The sequence below is a fragment of the Lygodium microphyllum genome, unplaced genomic scaffold (assembly GCF_053477565.2).
Source record: "Lygodium microphyllum isolate KBCC unplaced genomic scaffold, Lygodium_microphyllum_v1.1.10 scaffold_152, whole genome shotgun sequence".
In the NCBI taxonomy this organism is placed as follows: domain Eukaryota; kingdom Viridiplantae; phylum Streptophyta; class Polypodiopsida; order Schizaeales; family Lygodiaceae; genus Lygodium; species Lygodium microphyllum.
In genome coordinates, this window is record NW_028229635.1 from 192,501 (window position 1) to 197,500 (window position 5,000).

Below are 5,000 nucleotides of genomic sequence, written 5' to 3' on the forward strand. Positions count from 1 at the left end.
GTGGGGTGCGGGGGGGCGTCGTGGGGGGTGCGCCGTGTCGTGGGGGGGTGACACGGGGTGGGGTGGGTCGAGCAGGGTTTTCGGAGGCGTGGTGGTGTGGCGTCGAGGGAGCGGGGTTTTTCGAGGTGGGGTGCGGGGGGGGCGTCGTGGGGGGGTGCGGTGGGGTGGGGGGGTGCGCCGTGTCGTGGGGGGGAGACGCGGGGTGGGGTGGGTCGAGCGGGGTTTTCGGAGGCTTGGTGGTGTGGCATGGAGGGAGCGGGGTTTTTCGAGGTGGGGTGGGGGGGGGGGGGGGGGTCGTGGGGGGGTGTGGTGGGGTGGGGGGGTGCGCCGTGTCGTGGCGGGTGACGCGGGGTGGGGTGGGTCGAGCGGGGTTTTCGGAGGCGTGGCGGGGTGCTGTGGAGGGAGCGGGGTTTTTCGAGGTGGGGTGCGGGGGGGCGTCGTGGGGGGGTGCGCCGTGTCGTGGGGGGGTGACGCGGGGTGGGGTGGGTCGAGCGGGGTTTTCGGAGGCGTGGTGGTGTGGCGTCGAGGGAGCGGGGTTTTTCGAGGTGGGGTGCGGGGGGGGCGTCGTGGGGGGGTGCGGTGGGGTGGGGGGGTGCACCGTGTCGTGGGGGGAGACGCGGGGTGGGGTGGGTCGAGCGGGGTTTTCGGAGGCGTGGTGGTGTGGCGTGGAGGGAGCGGGGTTTTTCGAGGTGGGATGGGGGGCGGGTCGTGGGGGGGTGCGGTGGGGTGGGGGGTGCGCCGTGTCGTGGGGGGGTGACGCGGGGTGGGGTGGGTCGAGCGGGGTTTTTTGAGGTGGGGTGCGGGGGGGGGGGATATGCGCCGCGTCGTGGGGGGGTGCGGTGGGGTGGGGGGTGTGCCGTGTCGTGGGGGGGCTGACGCGAGGTGGGGTGGGTCGAGCGGGGTTTTCGGAGGCGTGTTGGGGTGGTGTGGAGGGAGCGGGGTTTTCCAAGGTGGGGTGCGGGGGGGCGTCGTGGGGGGTGCAGTGGGGTGGGGGGGTGCGCCTTGTCCTGGGGGAGTGACGCGGGGTTGGGTGGGTCGAGTGGGGTTTTTCGAGGTGGGGTGCCGGGGGGGGGGGGATATGCGCCGCATCGTGGGGGGGTGCGGTGGGGTGTGGGGGGTGTGTCGTGTCGTGGGGGGCTGACGCGAGGTGGGGTGGGTCGAGCGGGGTTTTCGGAGGCGTGGTGGGGTGGTATGGAGGGAGCGGGGTTTTTCGAGGTGGGGTGCGGGGCGGCGTCGTTGGGGGGTGCGGTGGGATGGGAGGTGCGCCATGTCGTGGGGGGGTGACGCGGGGTGGGGTGGGTCGAGCGGGGTTTTCGGAGGCATTTATGCTGTGGCGTGGAGGGAGCGGGGTTTTTCGAGGTGGGGTGCGGGGGGGGGGGGGGGGGGGGTGTCGTGGGGGGGTGCGGTGGGGTGGGGGGGTGTGCCGTGTCATGGGGGAGTGACGCGGGGTTGGGTGGGTCGAGCGGGGTTTTTCGAGGTGGGGTGAGGGGGGGGTGGGGGATATGCGCCGCGTCGTGGGGGGGTGCGGTGGGGTGTGGGGGGTGTGCCGTGTCGTGGGGGGGCTCACCCGAGGTGGGGTGGGTCGAGCGGGGTTTTCGGAGGCGTGGTGGGGTGGTGTGGAGGGAGCGGGGTTTTTCGAGGTGGGGTGCAGGGGGCATCGTGGGGGGGTGCGGTGGGGTGGAGGGTGCGCCGTGTCATGGGGGGGTGAGGCGGGGCACGGTGGGTCGAGCCTGGTTTTTGGAGGAGTGGTGGGGTGCTGTGGATGGAGCGGGGTTTTTCGAGGTGGGGTGGGGGGGGGGGGGAGGCGCCGCGTCGTAGGGGGGTGCGGTGGGGTGGGGTGGGGGGGTGTGCCGTGTCGTGGGGGGTGACGCGGGGTGTCGCGATGCCCCCTCCCCCCCACCATGCCCCGACATGACGCGACGCGCCCCCTCCCCAACATAACATGACAACACCCCCCCATGACATCCCCCCATCCCCCATGACACGACACGACGCGATGCGCCCCCCCCCCCCCCCCCCCATGACGTCCCCCCCTCAAAAATTCGCCTCCCCCCTCAACACACACCACCCCACCCCTCCCCCCCTCAAAAATTCGGCCCCCCCATGACATCCCCCCACCACCCATGACACGACGCGATGCGACGCGCCCCCTCATGACACGACACGACGCGACGCGCCCCCCCCCCCCCCCCTTCCCCTCAACACACACCACACCATGTCGCGACGTGCCGCGCCCCCCCCCCCCCCCCCCATGATATCCCCACCCCCCCCCCCCCCACCCATGACACGACACGATGCGACGCGTCCCCCCCCCATGGGATCCCCCCCCTCCCTGCCCCCCCATGACACGACACGATGCGACGTGCCACCCTCCCCTTAACACACACACACACCCAACGCAATGCCCCCCCCCCCCCCCCCCGCGCCCCATGGCCTGACACGACGCGACGTGCTCCCCTCCCCTTAACACACCCACCCACCCTCCATGACGCCCCCTCAATAATTCGCCCCCCCCCCCCTTCTCAACACACACCACACCACACCACCCCTCCCCCCTCCAAAATTCACCCCCCCCATCTCAACACACACCACACCACGCCTCCCCCCCCCCCTCAAAAATTCGCCCCCCCCTTCAAAATGCGGCTTTGTCCACGGTGTGGTGTGGTGTGTATTGGGGGGGGCGCCGCACGTCGCGACATGATGTGGTGTGTGTTGAGGGGGGAAGGGGGAGGGGGGGGCACGTCGCGTCGTGTCGTGTCATGGGGGGTGGGGGTGATGTCATGGGGGGCGCGTCGCGTCGTGTCGTGTCATGGATGGGCGACACGTCGTGACATGGTGTGGTGTGTGTGGAGGGTGAAGGGGGAGAGGGGGGCACGTCGCATCGTGTCGTGTCATTGGAGGGTGGGGGGATGTCATGGGGGGCGCGTCACGTCGTGTTGTATTATGGGTGGGGGGGGATGTCATGGTGAGGGGGGCCGAATTTTGGAGGGGGGGGAGAAGGGGGGAGGGTGGGGGGGGCGAATTTTTGAGGGGGGCGGAAGGGGTGGGGTGGGGTGGTGTGTGATCAGGGGGGGGGCGAATTTTGGAGGGGGGGGAGGGGTGGTGTGGTGTGGTGTGTGTTGAGGGGGGGGGGGGGGGGGGGAGGGGTGGTGTGGTGTGGTGCGTGTTGAGGGGGGGAAGGGGTGGGTGTGTGTGTTAAGGGGAGGGCAGCACGTCGGGTCGTGTCATGTCATGGGGCGGGGGGGGGGGGGAGGGGGGCATCGCGACATGGTGTGGTGTGTGTTGGGGGGGGGGGGGCATCGCGGTGGGTGGGTGTGTGTGTTAAGGGGAGGGGGGTGGGGTGGGGTGGTGCGTGATGAGGGGGGGGGGGGGGGGCGAATTTTGGAGAGGGGGGGGAGGGGTGGTGTGGTGTGGTGTGGTGTGTGTTGAGGGGGGGGGGGGGGGGGGGGCGAATTTTTGGGGGGGGGGAGGGGTGGTGTGTGTTGGGGGGGGGCAAATTTTTTTGGGGGGGGGGGGCGAATTTTTTTTGGGGGGGGGGGGGGGGGGGTGGGGTGGTGTGTGTTTGGGGGGGGTGCGAATTTTTTTTTGGGGGGGGGGGAGGGGTGGGGTGGTTTGTGTTGAGGGGGGGGGGCAAATTTTTGGGGGAGGAGTGTGTGTTAAGGGGGGGGGGGGGGGGGGGGGGGGCCGAATTTTTGAGGGGGGGGGGAGGGGTGGGGTGGTGTGTGTTGAGGGGGGGGGGGGGTGGGCGAATTTTTTGGGGGGGGGGGGAGGGTGGTGTGGTGTGTTGAGGGGGGGGGGGGGGCGAATTTTTGAGGGGGGGGGGGGGGAGGGGTGGTGTGGCGTGGCGTGGTGTGGTGTGGTGTGGTGTGGTGTGGTGTGTTGAGGGGGGGGAGGTGGGGGGCGGTGGAATTTCTGAGGGGGGGGGGGAGAGGTGGTGTGGTGTGGTGTGGTGTGTGTTGAGGGGGGGGGGGGGGGGGCGAATTTTGGGGGGGGGGGGCAAATTTTGGAGGGGGGGAGGGGTGGTGTGGTGTGGTTTTGGAGGGGGGGGGGGAGGGGTGATGTGGTGTGGTGTGTGTTGAGGGGGGGGCCGAATTTTTTGGGGGGGGTCGGGGTGGTGTGTGTTGGGGGGGGGCAAATTTTTTGGGGGCGGAGGGGGGGAGGGGTGGGGTGGTGTGTGTTGAGGGGGGGGGCGAATTTTGGAGGGGGTGAAGGGGAGGGGTGGTGTGGTGTGGTGTGGTGTGTGTTGAGGGGGGGGGGGGGGGATTTTTGAGGGGGAGGGGGGGGAGGGGTGGTGTGGTGTGTGTTGAGGGGGGGGGGGGGGGGGGGGGGTGGTGTGGTGTGGTGTGTGTTGAGGGGGGGGGGGCGAATTTTTGGGGGGGAAGGGGCGAAATTTTGAGGGGGGGGGGGGCGAATTTCTGGGGGGGAGGGGGAGGGGTGGGGTGGTGTGTGTTGAGGGGGGGGCAAAATTTGGAGGGGGGGAAGGGGAGGGGTGGTGTGGTGTGGTGTGGTGTGGTGTGTGTTGAGGGGGGGGGAGGGGTGGTGTGGTGTGTGTTGAGGGGGGGGGGGAGGGGTGGTGTGGTGTGGTGTGGTGTTGTGTGTGTTGAGGGGGGGGGGGGGGGGGGGCGAAATTTGGAGGGGGGGGGGGGGAGGGGTGGTGTGGTGTGGTGTGGTGTGGTGTGTGTTGAGGGGGGGGGGGGGGGGGGGGGGCGAAATTTGGAGGGGGGGAAGGGGAGGGGTGGTGTGGTGTGGTGTGTGTTGAGGGGGGGGATTTTCGAGGGGGGGGGGGGGGGGTGGTGTGGTGTGTGTTGGGGGGGGTGGGGTGGTGTGTGTTGGGGGGGGGGGGGGGGGGGGGAAGGGTGGGGAGGTGTGTATTGAGGGGGGGGGCGAATTTTTTGGGGGGGGCGGGGGGGGGGAGGGGTGGTGTGTGTTGGGGGCGAGGGGGGGGGGAAAATTTTTGAGGGGGGGGGAGGGGTGGTGTGGTGTGGTGTGTGTTGAGGGGA